The following is a 13,877-nucleotide window of genomic DNA, read 5'->3' on the forward strand; positions in this document are numbered from 1 at the left end:
TAATAAAAATAACAAGCACTGTGAGTATTAAATGGGGTAGTGCATATGAAAGGACAGAAAATTATAAAGGATGATATATGTTTTATTATATATTATATGTAAGTAAATTGGCATTTTCAATCTATTATTGTAGTAGAATCTTGGAATGATATTTTGAAGTGAAATATGTAAGATGAAATTCTATTTCATTACTACAAGATTTTAGACCTAGGCTGTAGGCTAGGTTGACCCCATTTTATTATAAATACCAGTGATACATTTCACTTACTTCTTGGACTTCTTGATAATTCTAATCATTTCGTTTATTTCTTCTCCACTGAATTATGCTCTGTGAGGGCAGGGCTGGCCAAGCCTTTCATACTCCCCACATTTAGAGTCATACCTGGCACAGTAACTGATAGTCTGACCGAGGGAGTCAGTGGGGATGACGCAGGGGGTTAAACAGCTATCTGGGTGAGATCTGGGGAACGGTCAACATTCTCTCCCTAAACAGATCTACGTGTAGGCTGAAAACCTTCCTTTGGTCAGCGTGTTCTGCTCCTGCTTCCTCTCAGTTTTATCTCTGCCCATCCAGTCGTTCCTCACTGTGCATCCAACATTCCAGGCTTCCTCTTTACTAAGGGCCTTTGACGATTCTTCTCCAAATTATTGACAACAGGTCCCAGCTTGCAGGGTAGCACTGCAGGAAATCCTTCCCTCACCATACAGTCTAAGCAGCCTCCCTGTACTTGTACAGCCCTGTTATATCGTGTCCGCAACACCGTCTGACACTCAATTTCTGCAGTTCACTGTCCTGTCACTCCCTGGCCCTCTTCACTTATCTATTTTCCTCATCACTTGGAGTCAGGTACGTAAGGAAGCACTTAATAAATATGTTTTATGAATGAATAAGCTTTAAAAATATTCAGATATCTCTCAATGTTGAATTAGCAAATTTTACAATCAATGAAGCAATTCTATCTGGTAAATGTTGCCCATTTTGCTTTGCTAGTCTCAGCACCAGGCAGAGGATAGCAGCTGTCTGCTTCACTTATCATCAGAACTGCAAGGGGTAAAACTTAACTGCCAGTTCTTTTTCATTTATCTGGAATCACTTAGTGATTCAGGTTTCTTTTGCCATTTATATGAAGGTCCCTAGAAATGCTAACATATCAAGATACTAATATTTACAAACATTGCAGTGAAGAATTATACCCAGGAAGAGGCAAGCTGAAACAACACAGAAGGCTACTGTCAGATGATGTCCACTGACATCAGATTCCTCTGTACATGTTACATCACACTACATGCAGCATCTTACCATGGTTAAAACCTTCACCTCTATCTGTGTCACTCAACATCTATACAACTTGTCCTACAATGGGGTATAATCATCTAAGACTGCCAACTGTAGAACATATAATTCAATATTATTGCTGTGGGGAAAATTTCCAGCTGGATGGTTTCCATTCAGTCTTATCAAAACAAGTAGAGTGACAGTCAATAAAGCATCAATAAATTGAATTCTGCTGATTTTAAATCTCTAATGCTTTGAGAAGGTACTATGTTAAAGACTTCCATATGTTAGCTAATTTGTCTTGCAAACAAGGTTACAAGTATCAAATAAATTATTTGATGAATAATGACAAAAGGGATATAAAACCCTAAACTAATAATATATTTCAATATGTGGATGCCCTGTGTGAATGCCCTTCTCCTCACTTTATACAATATAAAAGGAAACAAGTATCATCATTATTACATATTGTAACACTCCTTGTAAAAAATCATTGGATGGCTTGATCTCATTGCAGTCCATGGGACTCTCAAGAGTCTTCTCCAGCACCACAGTTTGAAAACATCAGTTCTTCTTCACTCAGCCTTCTTCATGTCCCAACTCTCAATCTCTACATGACTATTAGAAACATCACAGCTTTGACTCTATGGGACTTTGTTGGCAAAGTGGTCTCTGCTTTTTAATTTGCTGTCTAGGTTTGTCATAGCTTTACTTCCAAGGAGCAAGTGTCTTGTAATTGCATGACTGCAGTCACTGTCCACAGTGATTTTGAAGCCAAATAAAAGAAAATCTCTTATTGTTTCTAATCCTCCCCTTCTATTTGTCATGAAGTGATGGAACAAGATGACATGATCTTTATTTTTTGAATGTTGAGTTTTAAGCCAGGTTTTTCACTCTCTTTCACCTTCCTCAAGAGGCTCTTTAGTTCTTTTTCACTTTCTGCCATTAAGGTGGTGTCATCTGCATAACTGAGATTATATTTCTCCTGGAAATCTTGATTCCAACTTGTGCTTCATCCAGCCTGGCATTTTGCATGATGTACTCTGCATATAAGTTAAATAATCAGGGTGACAACATATAGCCTTGATGTACTCCTTTCCCAATTTTGAACCAGTCAGTTCTTCTGTGTCCAGTTCTAAGTGGTGCATCTTGACCCATAAACAAGATTATGAGGAGGCAGGTAAGAAGGTCTAGTATTCCTGTGTCTTTAATAATTTCCTAGTTTATTGTGATCCACAAAGTCAATGGCTTTAGCATAATCAGTGGAGAAAAATTAGATGATTTTCTGTGAGATTCTCTTGCTTTCCCTATGATCCAATGGATATTGGCAATTTAATCTCTATTCCTCTGCCTTCTCTAAACCCAGCTGGTACTCCTTGAAGTTCTTTGTCAATGTACTACTGAAGCCTACCTTGAATAATTGTGTACATTATCTTCCTAGCATGTGAAATGAGCACAACTGTATGGCAGTTAGAATTTCCTTTCTTTGGGACTGAAAAGAAAATTGACCTATTCCCATGCTGTGAACACTGCTGAGTTTTCTAAATTTGCTAACATACTGAGTGCAGCATTTTAACAGCACCGTCTTTTAGGATTTGAAATAGCTCAGCTGGAATTCTGTCACCTCCACTAGCTTTGTTTGAAGTAGTGCTTCCTGAGGCCCACTTGACTTCACACTCCAGGATGTCTGGCTCTAGGTGAGTGACCACACAACTGTGGTTATCTAGGTCATCAAGACCTTTTTTGTACAGTTCTTCTGTGTATTCTTGCCATCTCCTCTTAATCTCTTCTACTGCTGTGAGGTCCTTACAGTTTCTGGCATTTATCATGCCCATCCTTGCATGAAATGGTCCCTTGATACCTCCAATTTTCTTGAAGACATATCTAGTTTTTTTTTTCCATTCTATTGTTTTCCTCTATTTCTTTGCATTGTTTATTTAAGAAGGCCTTCTTATCTCTCCTTGCTATTCTCTGGAACTCTGCATTCACTGGAGCATATCTTTACTTTTCTTCCAGCCTTTCCCTTCTGTTTCTTCCTCAGTTAAATATAAGGCTGCCTGAGACAATCACTTTGCCTTCTTGCATTCCTTTTTCTTTGGGATGGTTTTGGTTACTGCCTCCTGTACAATGTTATGAACCTCTATCTGTAGTTCTCCAGGGACCCTGTCTACCAGATCTAATCCCTTAAATTTATTTGTTACCTCCACTGTATAATCATAAGAGATTTGATTTAGATCATACCTGAATGGCCTATTGCTGTTCCCTACTTTCTTCAATTTAAGCCTGAGTTTTGCAATGAGGGGGCTTCCCTTGTGGCTCAGCTGGTAAAGAATCCACCTGCAATGTGAGAGACCTGGGTTTGATCCCTGGGTTAGGAAGGTCCCCTGGAGAAGGGAAAGGCTACCCACTCCAGTATTCTGGCCTGGAGAATTCACAAAGAGTCAGACAGGACTGAGTGACTTTCACTTTCTCTTTTGCATTGAGGAGCTCATGAGAGTGTATAGATTCTCCATCTTTAGCTGCAAAGAATATACTCAATCTGCTTTTGGTATTGACCTTTTGATGATTTCCTTGGATAGAGTCATCTCTTGTGTGAAAAGATTGCTTGCTAGGACCAATGTGTTCTCTTGGCAAAGCTCAGTTATCTTTGCCCTACTTCACTTGGTACTCCAAGGGCAAACTTGCCTGTTAATCTAGGTATCTCTTCCTACTTTTGCATTCTAATCCCCTGTGTGTAAAAAGATATCTTTTTTTTTTTTTCTTTTCCTTTTTTTGGTATTAGATTAGGTCTTGTAAGTCTTCATAGAACCAGTCAGCTTCAGCTTCTTCATCATTAATGATTGGAGCATAGACTTGGATTACTGTGATGTTGAATTTTTTGCCTTGGGAATGAACCAAGGGCATCCAGTAATTTTTGAGATTGCATCCCATCCCTGTATTTTGGACGCTTTTGTTGACCATGATGGCAATTCCATTTATTCTAAGGGATTCTTGCCCATAGTTATTAATATAATGATAATCTGAATTAAATTTGCTCATTCCTGTCCATTTTAGTTCATTGATTCTTAAGATGTCAGTGTTCACTTTTTCCATCTCCTGCTTGGCCATGTCCTATTTACCTTGACCCATGGATGTAACATTCCAGGTTCCTTTGCAGTATTGTTATTTACAGCATCAGACTTCACTTTCACCACTGGACATGTCCACAACTGAGGTCAGTTCCCCTTTGGCTCAGACACTTCCTTCTTTCTGGAGTGATTACTAATTGCCCTCTGCTCTTCCCCAGTAGCATTTTGGATAATTTCTGATCTGATCAGGCTCATCTTCCAGTGTCATATCTTTTTGCATTTTCATACTGTTCATTGAGTTCTCGAGGCAAGAATACTGAAGGGTTTACCATTCCTTCCTCCAGTGGACTATGTGTTGTCAGAAATCTTCACTATGACCCATCTGTCTTGGGTGGCCCTGCATGGCATAGCTAATGACTTCATTGACTTGGGCAAGCCCTTTCACCACAACAAGGCTGTTAATGACAAAGGGGAGATTTTCATGCACTGAAAAAGGATTTATAGCATTTTGGTAGATTATAAACATAAGAATATTTAGAAATAAATCTATTATAATAGAAATATATAAAAATTCATACTATAATTTTACTAAAAAGTAAAAATTTGGTCAAAGTGAATATATATGGAAAACAGTGTATTAAATAAAAACTCACCAGCTAGCAAAAGCAATATTGGTATATATCAAGACCATGAGTTGGGGCATGGCAGGTATGTTTTGTCTGACTGACAGAGAAATTCACAGTACAAGGAAGCAACATCCTGCAAGCAAGAGAATGATGGAGAATGGAGTAAAACAGTAACATTCAGTGCAGAGGGGGAAGAGAACTCACAACCTGAATGTCATCTTTCATTGTTATGGTGGTTGTTAAAATGTTGTCAAGGGTCCACAGATTTCTATCTTCCAAATCAGTGAATTCCATTTTATTTCCCATTATTAACCATGCTCTATTAATAATGGACCTCCACCCTTCCCCAGTAGCATACTGGACACCTTCTGACCTGTGGGGCTCATTTTCCAGTGTCATATCTTTTTGCCTTTCCCTACATGAAACTAAAAGATGCTTGCTTCTTGGAAGAAAAGCTATGGCAAATCTAGACTGCATTTTAAAAAGCAGAGACATTAATTTTCTGACAAGGGTCCATATAGTCAAAGCGATAATTTTTCCAGTAGTCACATATGGATATGGGAGTTAGACCATAAAGAAGGCTGAGGACTGAAGAACTGATGTTTTCAAATTGTGGTGTTGGAGAAGATTCTTGAGAGTCCCTTGGACTGTAAGGAGATTAAACCAGTAAATGCTAAAGGAAATCAGTCATGAATATCCATTGGAAGGACTGATGCTGAAGCTGAAGCTCCAGTGTTTTGGCCACCTGATGCAAAGACCAGACTCATTGGAAAAGAGCCTGATGCTGGGAAAGATTGAAGGTAGGAGAAGGAGACGACAGAAGATGAGATGTCTGGATGGCATCACCAACTCAATGAACATGAGTCTGAGCAAGTTCTAGGAGATGATGAAGGACAGGAAAGCCTGGCATGCTGCAGTCCATGGGGTTACAAAGAGTTGGACATAACTGAGCAACTGAACAACAACAACTGTTCATGGGTTGTCACTGCAAAAGTAATACAGTGATTTGCCATTCCCTCCTCCAGTGGACCACGTTTTGTCAGAACTCTTCTCCATGACCTGTCTGACCTGGATGATCCTGCACATCATAGCTCAGAGATTCAATGAGTTATGCAAGTCCCTTCACCACAGAAAGGCTGTGATGCTTTAAGGTGAAAGCACTCCAGCTGTGGATGTGTCTGGTGTTGAAAGTAAAGTCCAATGCTGTAAAGAATAATATTGCATAGGAACCTGGAAATTTAGGTCCATAAATGAAGTTGGATGCACTTAAGCAGGAAGTGGCAACAGTGAACAATGGCACCTTAGAAATTAGTGAGCTAAAATTGATAGAGGATGAGCAAATTTAATTCAGATGATAATTATACTACCATAAGAATCCCTTAGAATAAATGAAATTACCTTCATGGTCAACAGAAGAGTCCAAAATACAGTATTTGGTACAGTCTCAAAAATAACAGGATGCCCTTGGTTCGTTTCCAAGGCAAACCATTCAGCGTCACAATAACCCAAGTCTATGACTCAACCACTATTTCTGAAGAAGTTAAAGTTGACTGGTTCCATGAAAACTTACAAGACCTTCTAAATCTAATACTAGAAAAGATGTCCTTTTAATCACAGGAAGTTAGAATGCAAAAGTAGGAAGACATACCTGGATTAACAGACAAGTTTTGTCTTGAAATACCAAATGCAGCAGGACAAAGATAACTGAATTTTGTCAAAAGAACACATTGGTCATAGGAAATAACCTTTTCTAACAACACAAGAGATGACTATATCCATGGAAATCACCAAAAGGTCAGTAACAAAAGCAGATTGAGTATATTATTTGTAGCCAAAGATGGAAATTTCCATCCAGTCACCAGATCAAGACATGGAGCTGACTGTGGCTCAGATCTTGAGCTCCTCATTGCAAAATTCAGATTAAATTGAAGAAAGTAAGGAAAACCACTAGGCCATTTAGGTATGATCTAAATCAAATCCCTTCTGATTATACACTGGAAGTGACAAATAGATTGAAGAAATTAGATCTGGTAGACAGAGTGCCTGAAGAACTATGCATGGAATTTCACAACATTGTACAGGAGGCAGGGACTAAAACCATCCCAAAGAAATGCAAGAAGTCAAAGTAGTTGTCTCAGCAGGCTTTACAAAAAGCTGAGAAAATAAGAGAAGTGAAAGTCAAGGGAGAAAGGGAAAGGTGTATACACAAGTGAATGCAAAGTTCCAGAGGAGAGATAAGAAGGCCTTCTTAAATGAACAATGCAAATAAATGGAGGAAAACAATAAAATTGGAAAAGCTAGATATCTCTTGAAGAAAATTGGAGATATCAAGGGAACTTTTCATGCAAACATGGACATGACAAAGAACAAAAGTGTTATGGATCTAACAGAAGCAGGAGAAATTAAGAAGAGATAGCAAGAATGCACACTGGAACTATTCAAAAAATTTCTTAATGACCCAGATAACCATGATGATGTGGTCACTCACCTAGAGACAGACATGCCAGAGTACAAAGTCAAGTGGGCCTTAGAAAATGTTACTAGGAACAGAGCTTCTGGAGGTGATGGAATTCCAGCTGAGCTGTTAAAAATTCTAAAAGATGATGCTGTTAAAGTACTGCACACAATATATAAGCAAATTTGGAAAATTCATCAGTGGCCACAGGACTGGAAAATCTGTTTTCATTCCAATCCCAAGTTAGGGCAATGCCAAGAATGTTCAAACTTCCATGCAATTGTACTCATTTCACATACTAGTAGGTTTATACTCAAAATCTTTCAACCTAGGCTTCAGCAGTATATGAACTGGGAACTTCCAGATGTATAAGCTGGGTTTTGAAAGGCAGAGGAATTAGAGGTCAAATTGACATCATTCATTGGTTCATATAGAAAGCATCAGTCAGTTCAATTTAGTCAGTCACTGAGTCATGTCTGACTCATTGTGACCCCATGGACTTCAGCTTGCCAGGCCCCGCGTCCAGTACCAACTCCTGGAGTTTACCCAAACTCACCGCTGAGTCAGTGATGCCATCCAACCATCTCATCCTCTGTGGTCCCCTTCTCCTCCCACCTTCAATCTTTTCCAGCATCAGGGTCTTTTCAAATGAGTCAGTTCTTCACATCAGTTGGCCAAAATATTGGAATTTCAGCTTCAATATGAGTCCTTCCAATGAACCCTCAGGACTGATCTCCTTTAGGATGGACTGGTTGGATCTCCTTGCAGTCCAAGGGACTCTCAAGAGTCTTCTCCAACACCACAGTTCAAAAGCATCACATCTTCAGTGCTCAGCTTTCTTTATAGTCCAACTCTCACATCCATACATGACTACTGGAAAAACCATAGCATGGGAATTCAGAAAAACATCTACTTCTGCTTCATTGACTACACTAAAGCCTTTCACTGTTGGACCACTACAGACTGGAACATTCTTAAACAAATGAGAATACCAGACCATCATTTTTTTTTTTTCCATTTATTTTTATTTGTTGGAGGCTAATTACTTTACATCACTGCAGTAGTTTTTGTCATACATTGAAATGAATTAGCCATGCATTTACATGTATTCCCCATCCCAATCCCCCCTCCCACCTCCCTCTCCACCCGATCCCTCTGGGTCTTCCCAGTGCACCAGGCCTGAGCACTTCTCTCATGCATCCAACCTGGGCTGGTGATCTGTTTCACCATAGATAATATACATGTTTCGATGCTGTTCTCTCGAAACATCCCACCCTCACCTTCTCCCACAGAGTCCAAAATTCTGTTCTGTATATCTGTCTCTTTTTCTGTTTTGCATATAGGGTTATCGTTACCATCTTTCTAAATTCCATATATATGTGTTAGTATACTGTATTGGTTTTTATCTTTCTGGCTTACTTCACTCTGTATAATGGGCTCCAGTTTCACCCATCTCATTGGAACTGATTCAAATGAATTCTTTTTAATGGCTGAGTAATATTCCATGGTGTATATGTACCACAGCTTTCTTATCCATTCATCTGCTGATGGGCATCTAGGTTGCTTCCATGTCCTGGCTATTATAAACAGTGCTGCGATGAACATTGGGGTGCACGTGTCTCTTTCAGATCTGGTTTCCTCGGTGTGTATGCCCAGGAGTGGGATTACTGAGTCATATGGCAGTTCTATTTCCAGTTTTTAAAAAAATCTCCACACTGTTCTCCATAGTGGCTGTACTAGTTTTCATTCCCACCAACAGTGTAAGAGGGTTCCCTTTTCTCCACACCCTCTCCAGCATTTATTGCTTGTAGACTTTTGGATATCAGCCATCCTGACTGGCGTGGAATGGTACCTCACTGTGGTTTTGATTTGCATTTCTCTGATAATGAGTGATGTTGAACATCTTTTTATGTGTTTGTTAGCCATCTGTATGTCTTCTTCGGAGAAATGTCTGTTAAGTTCTTTGGCCCATTTTTTGATTGGGTCATTTATTTTTCTGGAGTTGAGCTGGAGGAGTTGCTTGTATATTTTTGAGATTAATCCTTTGTCTGTTGCTTCATTTGCTATTATTTTCTCCCATTCTGAGGGCTGTCTTTTCACCTTCCTTATAGTTTCCTTTGTTGTGCAGAAGCTTTTAAGTTTCATTAGGTCCCATTTGTTTATTTTTCCTTTTATTTCCAATATTCTGGGAGGTGGGTCATAGAGGATCCTGCTGTGATTTATGTCGGAGAGTGTTTTGCCTATGTTCTCCTCTAGGAGTTTTATATTTTCTGGTCTTACATTTAGATCTTTAATCCATTTTGAGTTTATTTTTGTGTATGGTGTTAGAAAGTGTTCTAGCTTCATTGTATTACAAGTGGTTGACCAGTTTTCCCAGCACCACTTGTTAAAGAGGTTGTCTTTTTTCCATTGTATATCCTTGCCTCCTTTGTCAAAGATAAGGTGTCCATAGGTTCGTGGATTTATCTCTGAGCTTTCTATTCTGTTCCATTGATCTGTATTTCTGTCTTTGTGCCAGTACCATACTCTCTTGATGACTGTGGCTTTGTAGTATAATCTGAAGTCAGGCAGGTTTATTCCTCCAGTTCCATTCTTCTTTCTCAAGATTACTTTGGCTATTCGAAGTTTTTTGTATTTCCATACAAATTGTTAAATTATTTATTCCAGTTCTGTGAAAAACACCGTTGGTAGCTTGATAGGGATTGCATTGAATCTGTAGATTGCTTTGAGTAGTATAGCCATTTTGACAGTATTGATTCTTCCAATCCATGAGCACAGTATATTTCTCCATCTGTTTGTGTCCACTTTGATTTCTTTCATCAGTGTTTTATAGTTTTCTATGTATAGGTCTTTCATTTCTTTAGGTAGATATACTCCTAAGTATCTTATTCTTTTTGTTGCAATGGTGAATGGTATTGTTTCCTTAATTTCTCTTTCTGTTTTCTCATTGTTAGTGTATAGGAATGCAAGGGATTTCTGTGTGTTAATTTTATATCCTGCAACTTTACTATATTCGTTTATTAGCTCTAGTAATTTTCTGGTAGAGTCTTTAAGGTTTTCTATGTAGAGGATCATGTCATCTGCAAATAGCAAGAGTTTCACTTCTTCTTTTCCTATCTGGATTCTTTTATTTCTTTTTCTGCTCTGATTACTGTGGACAACACTTCCAAAGCTATGTTGAATAGGAGTGGTGAGAGTGGACACTCTTGTCTTGTTTCTGACTTTAAGGGAAGTGCTATCAATTTTTCACCATTGAGGATAATGTTTGCTGTGGGTTTGTCATATATAGCTTTTATTATGTTGAGGTATGTTCCTTCTATGCCAGCTTTCTGGAGAGTTTTTATCATAAATGGATGTTAAATTTTGTCAAAGGCTTTTTCTGCATTTATTGAGATAATCATATGGTTTTTATCTTTCAATTTATTAATGTGGTGTATTACATTGATTGATTTGTGGATATTAAAGAATCCTTGCATTCCTGGGATAAAGCCCACTTGGTCATGATGTATGGTCTTTTTAATTTGTTGTTGGATTCTGTTTGCTAGAATTTTGTTAAAGATTTTTGCATCTATGTTCATCAGTGATATTGGCCTGTAATTTTCTTTTTTTTGTGGCATGCTTGTCTGGTTTTGGTATTAGGGTGATGGTGGCCTCATAGAATGAGTTTGGATGTGTGCCTTCTTCTGCAATTTTCTGGAAGAGTTTGAGTAAGATAGGTGTTAGCTCTTCTCTAAATTTTTGGTAGAATTCAGCTGTGAAGCCATCTGGTCCTGGGCTTTTGTTTGCTGGAAGGTTTCTGATTACAGTTTCGATTTCCTTGCTTGTGATGGGTCGTTAAGATCTTCTATTTCTTCCTATACCAGGCCATCTTATCTGAGAAACCTGTATGCCATCAAGAAGCAACAGTTAGAACCAGACATGGGACAACGCACTGGTTCAGAATTTGGAAAGGAACATGACAAGACTGTATATTGCCACCCTGCTTATTTAATTCATATACAGAGTACATCATGTGAAATGTCAGGCTGGCTGAATCACAATCTGGAATCAAGTTTGCCAGGAGAAATATCAACAGCCTCAGATATGCAGATGATACCTTTCTAGTGGCAGAAAGTGAAGCGGAACTAAACAGCCTCTTGAGGGGGGTGAAAGAGGAGAGGAAAAAGCTGGCTTAAATATCAACATTAAAATAAGCTAAGACCATGACCTTCAGCTCCATCACCAACTGAGCCACAAGGGAACCCCAAGAATACTGGAGTTGGTAGCCTATCCCTTCACCAGTGGGCCTTCCTGACCCAGGAATCAAACTGGAGACTCCTGCATTGCAGGCAGATTCTTTACCAATTGAGCTATAAGAGAAGCCCCCCCTCCAAACCCCATCACTTCATAGCAAATAGTAGGGGGAAAAGTGGAAGCAGTGACAGCTTTCCTTTCCTTGTGCTCCAAAATTACTGTGGATGGTGACTGCAGCCATTAAATTAAAAGATAGTTGCTCCTTGGAAGCCATGCTATGATAAACTTCAGTTCAGTTCAGTCTCTCAGTCGTGTCCAACTCTCTGCGACCCCATGAACTACAGCACCCCAGGCCTCCCTGTCCATTACCAACTCCCAGAGTCCACCCAAACCCATGTCCATCGAGTCAATGATGCCATCCAACTGTCTCATCCTCTATCATCCTCTTCTCCTCCTGCCCTCAATCTTTCCCAGCATCAGGGTCTTTTCAAATGAGTCAGCTCTTCACATCAGGTGGATGTGAGGTCTTCGGAGCTCAGCTTTCTTTATAGTTCAACTCTCACATCCATACATGACCACTGGAAAAACCATAGCCTTGACTAGATGAACCTTTGTTGGCAAAGTATTGTCTCTGCTTTTTATTATGCTGTCTAAGTTGGTCATAAATTTCCTTCCAAGGAGTAGGCGTCTTTTTATTTCATGACTGCAATCACCATCTGCAGTGATTTTCGAGCCCCCCCCCCAAAAAAAATTAAGTCTTCCACTGTTTCCCCATCCATCTGCCGTGAAGTGATGGGACCAGATGCCATGATCGTAGTTTTCTGAATGTTGAGCTTTAAACCAACTTTTTCACTCTCCTTTTTCACTTTCATCAAGAGGCTCTTCAGTTCTTCTTCACTTTCTGCCATAAGAATGCGTATTAAAAAGCATAGACATCACTTTGCCCACAAAAGTCCATACAGTTCAAACTGTGGTCTTTTCAGTGGTCACATATGGCTTGAAAGTGGGGCCATTAAGAAACCTGAGCATCAAAAAATTGATGCTTTCAAACTGTGGTGCTGGATAAGCCTCTCGAGAGTTCCTTGATCTGCAACGAGATCAAACCAGTCAATCCTAAAAGTAATCAGTCCTGAATATTCATTGGAAGGACTGATGCTGAAGTTGAAACTCCAAAACTTTGGCCACCTAATGGGAAGAAGTGACTCATTGGAAAAGACCCTGATGCTGGGAAAGATTGAAGGCAAAAGAAGTGGCCACGAGAGGATAAGATTGTTAGATTCCATCACTGACTCATTGAGCATGAATTTGAGAAAATCTCTAGAGATAATGAAGTACAGGGGAGCCTGGCATACTGCAGTCCGTGGGGTTACAAACTTCGGATACACTTAGCAACTGAACAACATCCACCATAATCTAGTAGTGCGGTAGTTAAGAGCCTAAATGGAAAGCCATGCATACAAAGCCATGTGTAGTTATTACTTGAGCAGAAATGTTTCCTGTGTTGCCATAGCCCTGTGATCATATTCTGATTATATTTGGAAACATTTATAGTCATCTAATATTGAGTACTTCTTATCTGAAAAGTTATAATAGATAATACAGGCCATTTTTTTTCATTTATTTTTATTAGTTGTAGGCTAATTACTTCACAACATTGCAGTGGTTTTGTCATACATTGACATGAATCAGCCATGGAGTTACATGTATTCCCCATCCCAATCCCCCCTCCCACCTCCCTCTCCACCAGATTCCTCTGGGTCTTCCCAGTGCACCAGGCCCGAGCACTTGTCTCATGCATCCCACCTGGGCTGGTGATCTGTTTCACTATAGATAATATACATGCTGTTCTCTCAAAATATCCCACCCTCGCCTTCTCCGATAGAGCAGACGAATGCATAAGGAAGCTGTGGTACATATACACCATGGAATATTACTCAGCCATTAAAAAGAATTCATTTGAATCAGTTCTAATGAGATGGATGAAACTGGAGCCCATTTTACAGCATGAAATAAGCCAGAAAGATAAAGAACATTACAGCATACTAACACATATATATATGGAATTTAGAAAGATGGTAATGATAACCCTATATGCAAAACAGAAAAAGAGACACAGATGTACAGAACAGACTTCAGGCCAATTATTTTAAAAGAATTCAAAGTATTACTTTTTCTTAAAAGAGAAGCAATAATAACAATGCTACAATCAATAATAAGTT

Source organism: Odocoileus virginianus, chromosome 27 (assembly GCF_023699985.2).
Source record: "Odocoileus virginianus isolate 20LAN1187 ecotype Illinois chromosome 27, Ovbor_1.2, whole genome shotgun sequence".
Lineage (NCBI taxonomy): Eukaryota > Metazoa > Chordata > Mammalia > Artiodactyla > Cervidae > Odocoileus > Odocoileus virginianus.